This window comes from Centruroides vittatus, unplaced genomic scaffold, assembly GCF_030686945.1.
Source record: "Centruroides vittatus isolate TY-2023 unplaced genomic scaffold, ASM3068694v2 contig_651, whole genome shotgun sequence".
Taxonomy (NCBI): domain Eukaryota; kingdom Metazoa; phylum Arthropoda; class Arachnida; order Scorpiones; family Buthidae; genus Centruroides; species Centruroides vittatus.
The window spans coordinates 1,200,848-1,219,693 of NW_027122405.1; positions in this window are offsets into that span (position 1 = coordinate 1,200,848).

Consider the following 18,846-nt stretch of genomic DNA (forward strand, 5'->3'; position numbering starts at 1 on the left):
GCAAAAATATTAGCTATTAAATTTTTAAAATCAATTATTAAAGTGCATGGATAACATAAGTTTAAAAATAACTAATATAATATTTAGAAATATGATAAATGCAAAAAATAAACTACCACAAATTCTTCTGCAGATCAACATGCAAATCAATAAATAATAATGTAATGTTTATGTATAATTGCAGACAGAAAATAGTACTCTAAAGATTAATCTTTACTTATCATTAGTGCTTTTGACAAATCATCACGTCCTTGGAACGCATTAACTGAACAAACATTTTCAACAACACTTTCTGGAACCTTTTACCGGTGTTAGACGCAAAACAAAAAAATTTCCGTTAACGTTTTCGAACTTTGTAGTTCTTCAGACGGTAAAAAACGAGGAACGCAGATCGAATAAAAGAACGAGTTATTTTTAAACCGAAATCGAATGCTTCACGATGCAGCTGGTCAGACATGCGCATACGGTGCAAGCAGATGGCGATTAAAGGTCCGTGTCGATGAGGGTCTGCCAGGCAGTGGACAAATTGAGTTCCTCTTTATAATAAACATTTTCAAATTTGACAAGCACATTCAGATTTCCACACAATTGGTCTTAATTATAAAAATACAATTATATAAGCTCACATTATATATTGTAAAATAAATAACAAATGTAAGTAAAAAATTTGTTTTGGGCTTGCTGATTTATACTTAATTAATGAAAATTAATTACTTAAAATAAATGAAAATGCTTAAATTAAAAAATATTTTGTATAAGACAAATTTTGCCAATGCTACACTTTTCAATAGATGTTACAGAATTTAGGAAAATAAAACTGGAAATAAAGAATACTGCCATATTTTAATAAGACTATAATATAAACCAGCAAGCAACTTGTATGGTTACATCTTAAATTAATTGATCTGGAAGTGAAGATCAGATGGAGGTCTGGATAGTAATTGGAACATCTGCATGGTCTGCAAGAGTGGTGGGGTTCAAGTCCCATTCCAGATTAATCTTTTCTTTCTGAATATTTTAAATTAATTTATTTCTAATTATTAAATTTAATGCAAGGTGAAAGCTTAAACATCTAGTTTTTAGTCTAAATTGCATATCTTTAATTTTATAATTAAATTAATACTCTCTGATTTCAATCTTATTATAAATAAGATTGAAATCAGGCAGTATTATTTGTTTATTACTGTGTGTAGAGCTTCGTTTATATGTAATCAAAATTAAAAACATCAGAAACAACAGTAATTTTCAAATCAAGCAGTATTAGATCCTGTTTACGGGTGTGTGAAGAAATGGTCGTTATTTATTTTCAATTCTCACCGATATCTATGCACTACTTTCAACACAATACAGCATTAGAAACACACACACCTTACAAAGTAATAATGTTATGAAATAAATGAAAGTTTTCACTGTGATTATGACTACAGTGTAGTCAATGTTTCATCTAAGAATAAATATTTCTGTCATATTTTTGTTCTATTTGAAACAGATTTTTGGAGGGATAAATTATAAAATAATCTTAGTTTTATTGTAATAAAATATATCTCGTGCATGTATGTGTACATACATACAATAACAACAACATTTTATTTAGATTTATATATATCTATATAATAAATTTTCATTTCAATGTATCAAATCATTACAACAGATAAAAGTTAAGTAAAATAAATATTCAATAAGCTATACTAGTATATTTTTTCAACTTGTAATTTTTAATATAAGTTCCAAGTAAAATTCAAGAAACTAATCAGAATCGTAAACAATAATTATTTTTATTTGATTAAAAATGTTGAGTTTGTGCCAGGAAAACAGCATTTGCAGAAAATCTTGCTTCATTATTTTATTTCAAAGATAACTGCAGCAGAAACATGGAAATTTATGGTGAAATGGAATAATACAACATGCAAAAAGTGGTTTCAACAGTTTAAATATAATGATTTTGATACACATGACAAAGAGCATGGAAAACCACCAAAAAAAATTCCAAGATGAAGAATTGGAAGCATTACTTGACGACCCTTGCCAAACATAATCAGAACTGGCTGCTGCTTTAAATGTTTCTCAACCATGTATTTCCCAATGTCTACATGCAATGCGAATGATTCAAAAGCAAGGAAATTGGGTCCATATGAACTGAAGAAAGAGACATTGAACATCGAAAACCATATGTGAATTATTGCTCCAAAAACAAAAAAGAAAAGGCTTTTTGCACCGAATTGTTACTGGAGATGAAAAATGGATACACTTCGACAATCCTAAACGACCAAGGCATGGGTGCTTCGAGGTGACCCAAGTCCATCAATGCCAAAACAGAATATTCATGGAAGTAAAGTTATGTTGTGTATCTGGTGGGACCAAAAGGGTGTCGTGTACTATGAGCTGTTGCAACCGAGTCAGACAATCAATGCTGAACATTACAAACAACAGTTAATCAAATTGAATGAAGCATTGAAGTAAAAAATATCCAGAATAAGCCAAAATACACAAGAAGGTTGTCTTCCAACATGACAACACTCGCCCGCATGTTGCAAGATCAGTCAAGGAAACTCTAGAAGAACTTGGCTGGAATGTATTGCCCCACTCGCCATATTCTCCAGATGTCACCCCTTCAGATTACTATTTGTTTCAATCCATGCAGAGCAACCTTTCAGGAAAGCAGTTCAGATCCTATGAGAATATTCAAAATTGGGTTGATAACTGGATTGTTTCAAAACAACCAGACTTCTTCCTTCACGGAATCAGTTTGTTGCCTGACAGATGGGCAAATGTTGTAACTTCCAATGGAAAATACTTTGATTAAATTTTTCTTTTATTTTAAAAACAAACAAGTGTCTTATATTTACCAAAAAAAGGGCAGTGTCATATTTATACACCCAATACATGTTATTCCAAAAACTTTCTGAAACTGAGTTTTACTTTGAAAAGAATGGTGGTTAAAATATTTTGTCTTTCAAAGTTACTATTAAATTGTTACACCACAATTTGCTTATAATACACTTAAAATGAAATCATCATATAAATCAATAAATAAACTCAATCAAAATGTTGATAACTTTTACTATTTATCCATTTTTCTAATGTAAAATACAATTTGTGAAGATAGAAAAAGTTTTCACAAACAACCTATATTCTTTTTATACTGAACCAAGATGAAAGTCTACTATCTGACGACTTCAGAAAAACAATATCTTCAAGATATAAAATATATCAGAATTAGATTTAAAATATTAGTCAAACTGCCATTGATTATTTGATTTTCTGATCTATAAGAGATAGCAGTCAGATTATGGACTAATTTGACTTTAAAGCAAAATCAATAAATTATATTAACCACAAATTTCAAATAATTCAATTATTATACTTAAAAATCTCGATAAATATTGTCAAACAATAAAGACAACACCCATATTTGGTTTCATTACACTCTGCAGACACTCGGGGCCATTTTTTCAAGGCGCTTTTGACAAGATTTGTAATGGAGCAGACAGTGATGGGGGATAGGGTCAAATATATCCGAGACAGACCGTCCACAAAAAATTTCTGGGGTTCTCCAGGCAGATTCAATCCAGGGTCCCCAGAGCAGTAGACCAACACCTTAACCACATCAGGCCAGCTACGTTTGGATATTCAAGAATGATCAAAAATATTAGCATTAAAAAAAATCTTACATCACAGATTTTAATTCCCCTGTACAATTTTTAAAATTTTATATATATAATTAACATTATTAATTTAATCTAATTCTAGAACCAAACTATCTTCAGAAAATGGTTCAATTTTTTTTCCCCTTAAATAACCATTTTATTTTGAAGACACTTTACATCAGGGATGAGCAACACGCAGCCTGTTAAACATGTTTATGCGGCCCGCCAAGCATTCCTATAATTGAATTTATTTTATCGACTTTCTCCCATCAATATATTGTTATAAAATTAATTATAATAAAATGGTAGTACATACTAAACCAAAAAAATTTTTTGTGACCAGTTACTCACTTGTCGGCGACTTGTTCAAACATGCAATACGAACGCGCCACGTCTGTGCTTGTTTGTGTTTGCTTCTGTCACACAATCAGTCAGACTGGTAAGCTGTTAACTAGCAATTTTAGCAATTCTTGTGTTTCTTGAAAGGCGTGAGTACAATATTATTGTCAAAAAGGTAATATTAGAGGTTTTTTTTTATTCAAAATTAAGTTTTCCTACAAATTTTTTTAACTTTCAAATTTTTAATCCATAATAGCATGTCGGAAAAGCAAACAAAAAAACGGAAGATTGCGGATGAGCACAGGCGTTTCCAAGAAAACTGGAAATTTGATTATTTTTTCACTTTCATCAAAGATAAAGCTATATGCTTAATATGCTCAGAGACTGTGTCGACATTAAAAGAATATAACATAAAAAGGCATTACGATACAAAACATGAACAACAATATAAAAACTTAACAGGACAACTCCGGATAGATAAGTTTAATCAAATGGAGAAAAACTTCGGAAACCAACAGGCTATTTTTAAAAATCAAGCTATTTTATCAAATACGGCAGTAAAGGCTAGTTTTGTAGTCAGTCAAATATTGGCAAAAAAAAAAAAAAAAATGAAACCCTTTGCAGATGGAGAGATGATAAAAGAATGTCTGACTGCTGTTGCAGAAATAGCATTTCCTGGTAAAATAAATATTATTTCAAACATTAGTTTATCAAGATTCACCATTGCAAGAAGAATTGAAGACTTGTCCGAGAACATAGCAACAACGCTTCGTGAATGCATTGCAAAATTCGAATACTGTTCTTTGGCACTTGATGAAAGTTGCGATATTAGCGATACAGCACAACTGGCTATATTTTTACGTAGTATTGACACCAAATTTAATATTACCGAAGAATTGTGTTCACTGATTTCAATGCAAGGGACTACAACCGGCAAAAACCTGTACAATGAACTAAAGTCTGTGTTGGAAAATTTTCAATTTCATTAGAAAAGATTATTGGTATATCGACAGATGGAGCACGAGCAATGTCAATCATGGAGGTAGGAGTATCGGGAAGGCTATTTCAAGACATTAAGAGGGTCGCAGGAAGGGAAATATTCGTTAACCACTGCATAATTCACCAGGAAAATTTGTGCGCGAAAAGATTGAGTTTGCCAAATGTCACAGTACCAATAATTAAACTGATCAATTTTATAAAGTTGCGCGCATTAAATCACCGTGAATTTAAAGAATTCCTGAAAGATTTAGAAACTGAATATGGCGACGTGGTTTTTAATACCGAAGTACGTTGGCTTAGTAGAGGTGCAATGCTAAAAAGAGTATACAACTTAAAAAGCGAAATACAATTGTTCTTGGATATGAAGGGATATGCCTCATTTTGGTAATAAAGAATGGATGTGCGATTTTGGGTTTCTTATCGACATGACTCAGCATCTCAATGATCTTAATGTGGAACTTGAAGGCAAAGGACAGTTTATTCACAATTTGTATGATAAAATTCAGGGCTTTGAGCACAAATTAAAATTGTGGAAACAGCATCTTTTGCAGAATAATGTGTCTCACTTTCCACATTTAGAAAAAGAAAACGTTACTACTTCTCAAAAATACGCACAATATATAGACATTTTAATCAATGAATTTCAATTACGATTCCAAATGTTCGAAGCTGAGAAGACAGCAGTTTCCATGAAAATGTTTTCCTCGCCATTTAATATCGATGTGGATACAGTTCCCGAAGACCTTCAAATGGAAGTGATTGACATGCAGAATAATACCGATTTAAAAAATGTATTTTTCTCAGTAAACATTGAAAATTTTTATAAATCTTATATGAGCCCTGAGAAATTTCCACTTTTGACGAAAAATGCAAAGCAAATGATGTCTCTGTTCGGAAGTACGTATGTTTGCAAACAATTATTTTCAACCATGAAATTAATCAAAAATGACCACAGATCAAGACTGAGTGATGCACGATTAGAAAGCTGCATACGTGTAGCTACCTCATCAATTCCGGCTGATATTGATCAGCTTGTATCGAAAAAACAGTTCCAAATTTCTCATTAAAAATTTCAAGTAAATTTGTTTTTCTGTTCTTTTCTTGTTTGTTTTTATTTTGCATTAAAATTTGTATATGAAATCTTTACTTTTTTAAAATTTTATGTTTTTTTATTCTAATGTTTATTATAAATAAAGTTTTGTAAATTATTAATAAGTGTTACTTTATGTGTGGCCCGCCAAAAAATTTTAGAATTTAAATTGGCCCGTTGATTAAAAAGGTTGCTCACCCCTGCTTTACATAAATTGGCAAAGATAGAAAAAACCCCAACATATAATTGCAGAGAAGAAGAGTCTGGATGATAGTATTATTACAAACGATACTTTTAACTTCCGATAGACAAGGTAGACATCGACGGAACGTAGCACCAAAGCCGAGGGATGCTTAATGCCAGAAGAGGAAAGTCAAGCAGATGGATCGAACCAGACGGAGTCGGCGGTAATAATAGGTTAAGGAAGTGGCACCGTCAATTAGTTTGGCAAGTTAACGGTCCAAGAGTAAGGCAAAGCACCCTTAGCCACCAGGTAACAAGAAAAATTTCCAAAATGTTTCGATAGAATAAAATAATTGGTCACTTAGTGGTTCGACATACAGACGACAACCTAATTTCTCAATTCCACATCGAGACAGCCAAAGATTAAAACTACTAAGAGGGATTACTCGAACAGCTTCCAATCACCAGGAAGAATATCTAAAACTTGAGGAAAAAAACTAAAATTTGTGCACGGAGATGGACATAATTTCTAACATGTTTAGAGACATTGTAGCATTCTATACAAGCTTAAAACATAGGAATAGAAGCTTTAGTATTATAACAGTTTTCCTCCTCTATACTCATGGAATTAAGTTCTAACGTTTGTAATATTAAAGTGCAGGTTAATAAGCCATCGATTTATCTGCATAAAAGTATCTCGTGTTTATTTCAAATTCTAGAAAGTATAAAAAACAAATTTTTGCAATGAAAAAATCTGTGAAGATTCCAATTTAATTTACATTCAGCTTAAGACTCGTAGAAGCAAATTTACTTCATACGCTACCGAGAATTACGAAACAGCATTTAAGCATTTATTTCCACAGCAAGAAACTTTAAAGATTATTATTATTAATTTCTTTTCTTTTTTAACTTTTCTTCGAAAAATTTTTACCTTTTTAACACTTAGAAATCGCAAACGACCTTCCTACCGGCAATATCTCGCTACCGATCGAAGCCACCTAGTGTTAATAAATATAAATTAAATATGATATTTATTTAAAATTAACTATAAATGAGTTAATATTAAGCTATAAAATACATATTATTAATTTATTTTAAAAAGTTAAAAAAAATTTTAATCTAGATTTAAATTTTAATGTATTTATTGTAGGTGGTAAAGCGGATTCGAAGTCGTGGCCAAGCGGTTCCGTAACTGAACACGAATTCGGTCGTGGGTTCGCGCTGCGCTCGGACGGGTTGGCCATGTGAAGTTTTCCGGATTTTCTCCACGTCCGTAACGCTTAAATGGGATCAAGTTTCCGTTAAAAAAAGCTTCTCGGAAGGCATTATTGTGTGCATTTACGATGGTCGTAAATACAATTACGTCACACTTTACCATGGGGCGATATGGCCTAGAACAGGGATGGCGAACCTTTTTGAGTCCGCGTGCCATATTGTAAGCATACTTAGCTTTAAAGATGTTAATGCGTGTCTTAGACTACGAATAATGATATTTAATTAAAGAAATTAAACGAATACGCTTTAATTCAAATAAATGTAAAAAATCTGATTGAAAAAAGGATGATCAGGTAATTGTTATGTTGTTAACTCTTGGATATATATATGACGATCAGTATTTAAGAACTATTTATTATTAACTATTAGATATTCTACAAGTGAACACACACGTGGTGAATGGCATGACTGACGACTACGACTGACCTCTACGACTGACCTCGTTGACCGCTGGTGTCGCCACCAGTACATATCGTAACACGCCCCTTTTTTTGAAAATACAAACATTAACAATATATAATATGTTTACAAATTTTTCTGGACTTTGTCATTCTCAGTAAACGAAAACCTGCGAGGCTTATTTATCTGCCTGCCAGAGCGGGTCGTCAGAACACGGGGTTGAGCTGAGACAGGTTCTGTTTGACTGCTTGTCTGCTCAGGAGTAGTTGGGCTAGATGTAGGCATGCTGTTAACTGTATCTTTTATTTTCCCAGTTGGCACTTCTGTTGTTCTGGGAGTCTTCAATAAATGATGTCTGTTTCTTCTATAGTGAATTCCGTCTGGTGTTGTAATGACATATGTTCTGGGCATCGGGCCTACTTTGACAACAGATGCAGGTGACCAAGGTTCTTTTGGACTCTTTTTATAGTATACTTCATCACCTTCCTTTAAAGGAGATAAGACTTTAGTGTGCTGGTCATAATAGGTTTTTGCTTTACTCACTTCTTCTGCACGGATTTTGTTGTAGTGTTGTATATCTATGACTCTTGGCCTCAACACTGTTTCGCTGACAGGGAGTTTCATTCTCAGTGCTCTAGACATCAGAAGTTGTGCTGGAGAATATCCACAAGGCAAAGGCGTATTTCTATATTGGAGCATTGCAATGTATGGATCTGAATTATTTTCATGACATTTATTAAAAAGATGTTTAATAGTGCCGACAGCTCTTTCAACAAGACCATTGCTCTTGGGATAATGTGGACTTGATGTTCTGTGAGTTATGTCCCAACACTTTAGGAATAACCTAAATTCTTCTGAATTAAAGGGTGGACCATTATCAGAAACAATGACTGTAGGAATTCCATGACGTGAAAAGATTGCTTTTAAATTTGTTATGACCAGTTTAGCATTATTGGAACTGACTGAGACTAATTCGAAATATTTAGAAAAATAGTCTATGACTAGCAAATAAGTAATATTCTTATAATAAAAAAAGTCTATGCCTACTTTTTGCCATGGGAGGTTGACATGCTCATGTGGAATAAGAGGCTCTGCATTGTTTGCTCTTCTAAATTTAATGCAGGCGTGACATTGTTCTACTTTGTTCTTTATATCGATATCACTTAAGTTTGGCCAATATACAACACTTCTTGCTTGTCTTTGGCATTTTTCGATGCCTAAATGACCTTCATGAATAATTTCTAATATTTTAGAACGAAGACTTAAAGGAATTACAAGTAGACGACCTTTAAACAATAATCCATCAATGACATGGAGTTCTTGACGTATATTAAAGTAAGGTTTTAATTGACAGTCAAGCTTGTTTCTTGATGTAGGCCACTCAGTAAGACAGTATTTCATAATGATTTGAAGATCTGCATCCGTCAGAGTCGCTAGTTTGATCTCTTCTAGACGTTCAGGGGACACTGCAAGATTAGTCATCAATAAGTTTGCATGTATACGGAGATCTTCCTCTAGAGAATCCTCTGCATCGGGTGGATCTACTGGAGCCCTACTTAAAGTATCTGCTATGAACAGGAATTTGCCTGGTTTATATGTAACACTCAGATCATATTGTTGCAGATTCAGCATCATACGCTGTAGACGCGTTGGCACTTCAGACAATGGTTTCTTAAATAATGTCTCCAAAGGTTTATGATCAGTTTCCACAATGACCCTATGACCGTAAATATATTGACGAAAACGGTTACAACCATACTGAATTGCATACAGCTCTTTTTCTATTTGTGCATAACGTGACTGACACTCAGTCAATGACTTTGATGAATAGGCTATGGGTCTCTTGTTTTGTAGTATGACTGCACCAACTGCCGCTTTTGAACTATCCACAGACAATGTTAAAGGCTGATTAGGATGGAAATAAATTAAGACTGGGGCATTGCTTATTACTTCCTTTAATAATTGAAACTCTGACTGCTGTTTCTCTGACCAATGAAACGCTATATTCTTTCTTAACAACAGACGTAGGTTGACGGTTTTATCAGCTAGGTTATCAATGTAAGATCCCAAATAATTTACCATTCCCAAAAAACGTTTAAGTTCTGTTATATCCTTAGGTGCTGGTAGGTGACATATTGCACTAACTTTAGCTGGATCAGGACACATTCCATTTTGACTAAAAATGTGACCTAAATACTTGACTTCTGTCATTAGAAAATGACACTTATCTTTATTAAACTTTAAATTAATTTGACGAGCTTTTTCTAGGACTTTTTGCAGTATCTCATTATGGGATTCTAATGTTTGACTATAAATCAGTATATCATCAAGATATATCATGATTCCTTGTATGTCTGAGAACCAATCAGTCATGATTTTATGGAAAATTTCTGGAGCACTTGACACACCATAAGGAAGACGTTTAAATCTAAATCTACCAAAAGGCGTATTAAATGTGGTTAACCTGGAACTGTTTTCACTCAGTTTTATCATCCAGAACCCAGACTGTGCATCTAAAGTTGAAAAATACTTAGCACCAGCTAATTTTGACCTCAGTTCTTCTACAGTTGGTAATGGATAATGACACCTCTTTATTGCTCTATTCAGATTTCTTGGATCTAGACAGACTCGCAATGACTTATCTTTCTTTTCAACAATAACGACTGAATTTACCCATTCGGTAGGCTCACTTACTTTTGCTATAACATCTAAAGATTGCATACGTTCCAGTTCTTTTTTAAATCTTTCGTTTAACATAAATGGTATTTTCCTAGGCGGTTCTATCACTGGCACTATATCTTTGTTAACGGATATTTCATATTCACCTGGTAGACACCCAAGACCCTTGAATACATCTTTATACTGCGACAGGACTGACTCATGATTATTGATTTTAAATACTCTTTTGACTAAGCCTAGTCTTTGGATTGTAGGTAGCCCTATAATGGTCTGACTATCAGTATTGGTAATTACAAAATGAATATTGGCTGACAAATTATCATTGATTACACCATTGACTATCACCGTTCCCAAAACTGGTATATCATTTCCTGAGAATGACGTAAGCCTTACAGCTGTAGGTTGTATTTTTCTAGCAATTTTTAGATTTTTATAATTTCTTAATGACATTACATTAGCCTGAGCACCCGTATCCAAATTATATTCTAACACTTTGTTATTAATCTTAAGTTCTAGGATCCACGGCTCACTTAACCGATTGTTATAACTATTAATAGATCCAATGACAAAGAGATCCGACTTATTACTATCATGGTCGCGATTATCACTAACATTAACATATTTTACTTGTCTAGTACAACAACATTTTGCATAATGACCTACTTTGTTACAAAGCTTGCAGACAGCATTAATAGCCGGACATTTATTTCGGTGTACCTGTCCACAACGCGTACATAATAATTGATTGTCCTGACCTGTTTGACGAAACCTTGAGAACTTTGACGATGACGATTCTCGATGACCACCTATGACTGTCCTCCTTCCGCTACTTGTTGCTTTATTTTGTAGATTTCCACGACGAATGTTGCTGTGATTGAACTTTTCGACTTTGAGTATCTGAGCATCACTGTTCTTTTCAATTTGCTCCGCCTGACGATGAGTAATTTCGATGCTTTTGGCTATGCTGATGGCCTTCGTTAAGTTTAGGCCTTGTTCCTGAAGTAGCCTAGCTCTGATGACTTTATTTGACGATAAACCAACGATAAACATGTCTCGGACCAAACTCTCTCGGAGATTATCGAACTCACATGTTAGGCTTAGGTTCTTCAGTGCAGTTACGAAGTCTTCGATTGACTCGTCTGGTTTTTGTCTTCTGGTCAAAAAATTATATCTCTCAATCGTGAGATTAGTTTTAGGTTTACAATGAGACTCAAATTTGTTTACTACATCCAAATATTGACAATTGTCCATATCCAAGTTAAAGGAATTGAAAACCTGTAACGCATCCTCTCCGACATAACGTAAAAATATGGCGACTTTACGGGAATCACTTTCACTTTCTAAATTACTAGCCCGCAAAAATATTTTAAATTTCTGATACCAGATTGACCAGTTATGAGCGAGATTTCCTTCTAATATTAACGATGGAACTGGATTGCCGCATAGTTCCTGTTGACCACTTAAACGAGACAAAGTTAAAGATGGCTGACCTTTGTTACTGACCGGTGAACTCATTATTTCGAGCTGCTGCTAGTAGAAAGACGACGACGACTATAATTCTGACACCATGTTATGTTGTTGACTCTTGGATATATATATGACGATCAGTATTTAAGAACTATTTATTATTAACTATTAGATATTCTACAAGTGAACACACACGTGGTGAGTGGCATGACTGACGACTACGACTGACCTCTACGACTGACCTCGTTGACCGCTGGTGTCGCCACCAGTACATATCGTAACAGTAATAAACAGAGAGGATGATTGAAAAAGACAGAAATCATATGATACATTACGTGCCAGATGATCTCTCTTACGTGCCACTTTGGGCACGAGCTTCTAGACCAGGGATGGCAAACCTATGACACGGGCACCCCGTGTCATAGGTTTGCCATCCCTGGCCTAGAAGCTCGTGCTCAACTAGTTACTGCAAGACAAGATCACGGAGCCATAATATCTAACTGGCGAAGCAGCGCTCTGTTGCTACTAGCGGAGCACCCAAAGCCGGAAGCACTGTAGAACAAACTGCCATATTGTGAGTGGAAGAAAGTTTGTTTTGCTTTTGAACTCGACTTAGGAAAAGACAAAGTAAAGATAAAGAAGAACGTAAAAACGATAAAGAAAACATTCGGTAATGTTTATTTATCATAAGCAGTACAGCCACTTTCCTATAAAATGTTTCATCTGTATATCTTTGGCTTCTGGGTAAATGTTCTATCTCACTTTTCTCAATTTCTATTTAGCCAATTTTCGTGAAATTTTTTTATTCGATTTGGAACACCATTATAATAAAAAAAATATTTATCCGACATTCTATTCGGGCTTCTACTAGAACTATTTTTTGATGCTCTATCTGATTTTCCAACCCGGAAGTTTTTATGTTATGCGAATGTTCAGTTACACCTTATTAAAAATCTCGAGATCTTTTGATCTGATGTCGTTCGGCCGAATTATATCGTATTGAAAAATATTCTTAAAATTTACCTTTTCGGGGAAATCTTTCAATTGCGCTTTCTACCTTCTCCGCTCTCATATACGAGGCTGTTCAAAAATAATCGAACTTTATATTTTTAATTTTTATTTTTCAGGTTACAGATTATTAGTTTTTGTCCCATTCATAGTATTCCTCTCCCCTATTCGCACACCTATCCCAGCGATGTTTCCACTTTGCAAAGAGGTCCTGGAAAGCTTGTTTCAGACTGTCCTTCAATGCTTCTGACGAATTTGTTCTAATGTCATTAACTGTGTTAAAATGACGTACTTACGTGATTTTAACTTTTGAAACAAGAAAAAATCGTAAGGAGCCAGGTCTGGTGAGTAGGGAGACTGGGGAGGACAGTCATTTGATTTTTGGCACAAAACTGGCAAATTGATAAGATTGAGTGAGCAGGCGCATTGTCATGGTGAAGGAACCATGAGTTTTCTCACCACAAGTTTGGTCTCGCTTTGCGAACGTTTTCAAAACACCTGCGTAGTACTGACGGTTGACTGTTTGATGCAAAAATTCAAAGTGTACAAATCTTATTTTCTGAACGTCGAGTGTCATCAATTCAGGTTGAAGGCTTTCCTGGTCGAGGGTCATCTTCAACTAATTGACGACCATTTTTTGAATCGGGTAAACCATTCGTAACACTGCGTACGATCTAGAGAATCGCCTCCATAAGCTTGATTCAAAAGTTGAAATGTTTTCGTAAAAGTTTTCCCACAAACGTCAAGTTTCCGTAAATCGCACATTGCAAAAATCGCCACGAACACTGAAACACCTTTCACTCAAAAAACAATAACACAGGAACGAAACGGGTTATTAACGATTACTCAGTAGGTTAGTGTTGTCAACTTTACGACACTAGGACACTCCATTTCTGCCCAATTCAAAAAGTTCAGTTATTTTTTAAATAGACCTCGTATACACAACAAGGAAAGTAACAGGTTCGTGTCAAATTTTACCCTCCGAGTTTTTTTTTTTTTTTTTTTTTTTTTGCAAATCTGGTGTGTGTTGGCAACTATTTCGTTTAATATTTCCCTTTGGCATAATTATTAAAATACGAAATTTAGCATGGTAATGGCTTATATATAAGGGTGCTATTAATGCTATTAAATTTTGATGGTTAAAAATCAAAAGGGTGTAGTGATAGAGTGGGATCATTTGTCATATCTCAAGTGGAATCGGATTTAATGACGATTTTACTCGTTATTGCCAGTGGCATTTACATTAAAAAAAAAAAAAAAATACAGCTTACTTTAACCTCAAAATTAAGCGTTTTGCCATTTTATAATAATGATTGATATAAAAAGTTTTTAAACAAAATCTCATAACAGCAGGGAAATTACTCAACTCGTTGCTGAATTATTTATTTTTGCAAAATAAAAGATCTTAATAAAAAAAAAAAAATTATTGGCTTTATGAATTCAAGCCATGAGACGGAAGGAATGGAAACCAAATAAAAACACCAGGATATGCTCTGAACACGTGTCAACTTTATTAATATTTGAAATAGGTCATCCATATATCACAGAGTTGAAACCTCTAGCTTTATTTGCAAAAAATGTTCTTGAATATGTAGTAGCAGGTTAACTTACAAGTATTGCAAAATATTCTTTTACAAAAGTAAATTGTTTGTTATGAATGAAATCGATCGTTGGCGATTAAAAAAGGATGATTAAACTGAAAGATAATGGCGATTTAGTTGTACTTTCAGAAGATCTTATAAATTATGCAAATATGGAGTAGCTTTAATGAAAAGTTATACCATAAATTCAAGGCACAGCTATACTTCTTAATGAAATTTCAATCTGAAGTTATGAGTATAATATCTTGTGCATATAGTTTTAAAGAACATCTTTTCACTGCGATACCATTTGATGGAAAGCAACGTTATAACAAATTAATTAAATTCAGCTTAAAATTTCTTCTTTGGGTCACAAATGTGAAGTTATAAATTAGCGTGGTAAAAAATACAGGCAGTCCTCTACTTACGAACATTCGACTTACGAACTTTCGAAGTTACGAACAAAGCCGACAGATGGCTGGTTAAAGTGCAGTTGGTTATTTTTTATGTATAGTCAAGTTTATTTTTGAAGTTTTACGTTAAAACATTTACAGTATATACATATGTACATTTGTAGTTGTTTTAAATGAGTAATTTTAATAAATAATATACTGTACTGTACATGTGATTGATTTGAATTTATACTTCCCTTTAACAATCTTAATTCAACAGTATTCAAGTAGCCTAAACATTGCATAATTGTAAAAACAACGTTATATTTGAGTTTTTGCGCCAAACATCGTCTTTTCGAGTTACGAACTTTTTGACTTGCGAACGACCGCTACGAACGGATTAAGTTCGTAAGTAGAGGACTTACTGTATTAGACAAAAATTAAATAAATTGATTCATTTTGAGAGACAATAAACACAGTTATAAGGTATTTTAAATAAAACTTCATTATATTTTTCGACATGTAGCTAAACTTTATTCCAACTTTATTTTAGTTAGTTCCAACTCTGTTACTAACTTACACAACTGTGCATGATAACTGAGGAATTAAAGTTAAATTCAATAAATGAATTGTTAAGGTAATACAAACAATAGTTCGAATCCTTTTTTCTTTATTTTCATCCTTTATTCCGGTCAGGAACCACAACACAGCTGGCAACTTGAAGTCAAAAAAACTTCTAAAAGTGCGATTATATAACACGGATGCTATTGTGGAGGATTTTTAATAGTTTTTAATATTTTGTAGACGCCGTAGCCTACAGAAACAGGTCTGCGTCGAAGATCATTTTTAATTGTCTTGTGAATCGTCTAATGGTATTTTGTTTGTTATTTTAGAAGTTTTTCTGACTTCAAGTCGCCAGTTGTGTTGTGGTTCCTGATCGGAATGAAGGATGAAAATAAAGAAAAAAGGACTCGAACTATTGTTTGTATTACCTTAACAAATTCATTTATTGAATTTAACTTACACAAATTTACGAAAGTGTATAATTTATATCTAAAAATATACCAAGTTGGCTCATTATTACCATTATAAATATCGTATAAATCGTTTATACCAGAAGTGTCCAAACTACGGCCCACGGGCTAGACCCGGCCCAGCAGGTGATTTTATCCGGCCCGCAAAGGATTTTGAAAAATACTGATTTTTTTCGCAGGCGAATAGCGAAGGTACACACACGAATACACAGATTCTGTGGGCTGTCTTTGTATTAGTGAGTAGAGGGGGAAAGAAAGAATCGAGAGCATTGTATGTGGTATCTCTGTAGTTGACCTCGGGATTGCCTTCTGTTCTGTTGCATGTCTCATTTGTAAATTGGTATGTGTAAATTCATATTTAATGTATTACAAAGTAATTATTTTGACGTTTAATATTATTTTTTAAGGTTTAAACATGGAAAGAAAAAAAAGAAAAGTTGACAAAGAGTGCCGCGTTTTTAATGAAGAATGGGGAGTAAAATACTTTGTGCAATCACAGTCAAAGAATGGCAAAGCTGTATGTGTAATTTGCAATGACCCTGTTGCTGTAATGAAAGAATATAATTTACGTCTACATTATGAAACTAAACATGCTTCAAACCACTCACAATTTAAGGACAAGCAGCGTACTGAAAAATTTGAAACAATGCGTCGTAGTTTGTTTACTCAGCAAAATTTATTTAGGAAGGCAAACTCGGAAAATGAAGCATTGACCTTAGCGTGAAAGCTGCTATTTATTGGCGAAAGATTTTAAGCGAAACGTATACATTGTTACGAATGTTTATAAGCCAACACATCTGCGTATTGTTGGGTTATAAATGTTCATAACAACAGGATTTTTTTAAGTTATAGAATTTCAGAATTTTTGTACACAATTATTTCTTTAGGAATAAACAATCTAAATGTTGAAAAATTCAAATTCAATCATTCCATTAAGTTTTGCTATTTAGAAATTATCTGGAATCTACACATAAAATGATAAAAAGAATAATATATTTTTCATATAATTTATTTCACCAAGGTTTAGGACATATGATTTGTTTTTCAATTACATGGTCATGGTCAACTAGTCAGAAAGTTGAACGTAAAAGAAGGTTCTTTTCAAGAATACCAAAAAAATAATAATAAATAAATAAATAAATAAAATAATAATAAATAATAATAACAATATAATTCTCGAATATTAAATTCGATGTTACTGTTTATTATTATTTCTGCCATATAACATATACCATAACTCTAAATAATTTATTGTTGAAGTCCGAATTCTTATATTTTGACATTCACGTATATCGTGACACAGTGACACGACAGGCGAGTAACCAATGATAGGATTCGATTAAAAAAGCAATATGCTAATCGCAAATGAAATGAATTGGGATAAAAGTAAAAAAATCTACTTTAATTTCGTTGTGTAATCTGTTCCATCATCATTCCAATTTGCTACAACTTCAATCTGTTTTCTCTCGGCCGCTGAAAGATTTGGGTAATTAACTAATGATTTGTATTTATAAATTACAATTTTATAAACGTTTTACTGAATTAAACTGTGTAATATTACTATATATTTCATTATTAATTCATGCGCGTATTTTTAGTCACTAGTTTATAGCTTTTCAGATAAAACATCGAGTAAAACAAAATAATATATTCCAATTTTACGAAATTGATTTAGTGGACGAGAAATTGGTAAGTATAAATTTAGAATTCGTAAATTTACTTTCAAGAAGCAGTTAAGGCACCGGCGTAGCGTTTTTCTACAACGCTCAGATACGCTATCGCACAAACCCACCCCCAAAATTACTAACTCATATTCTTGATCAATTTCAATTTCCGAATGTTATATCATCGGGAATCGAAGAAAATTCGTTAGAAAGCGTTGTCTGACTGTCGATAATTGATAAGAAATAAAATTTCAAATTTAAATTATTAATTTAGTCTTTCTATTATTAGAAAATTACAAACATAGTTTCTTTAAATTGAAAACACTTTTGATTTTTGTGCTCGTTTCTTGGACAGACTCCGAAAGTTATAGCCAAATATGGGAAGTCGTCGCCACAGAGTTCGACACCCAACTAGCATATATGTTTATCATTGGCCGATATGTATCAGCAGAGGTGACAATATGGCTGCCAAATGGGCCAGAACGCTATTCGGTGCAATGAAAATGCTCTTTTGTTCGACTCATGTATAGCTCACATTTTTTTAAAAAGTTCTAAGTCGTATTTATATATGTTGTTTATAAGTAGACGATTTATATGATATTTATAATGGTAATAATGAACCGACTTCGTATATGTTTAGATATAAATTATACACTTTCGTAAATTTGTGTAAGTTATTAACAGAGCTATAGGAATTAGCTAAAATTATGCTAAAATGAACTTGGGATCAAGTTTAATTTTTACGATATTTTAATTAAAACCAATAATGAATAATTTTCAAAATAAATACTTAATATGTCGAAAAATATAACGAAGTTTTAGTTAAAAAGCTGTTTAAATTTACAGATTGGAAATGAATTTTAATTCATTGATACTTAAAATGAATTAACTTTGCAAAAGGTGATCTTAATTTTAAAACTTGCAATCTTTCATTAATTAAGCAACTCGACAGCATGATTCAAACGAATTGTTGCATATTCTTTTATTAATTGTTGTTTTAAATATGTAATATGAGTACATATATTAAATTTATCTCCAGATTTAAATGGCCATCTAATTCTTCAAAAGTACTTTTTAAATATGCATAATT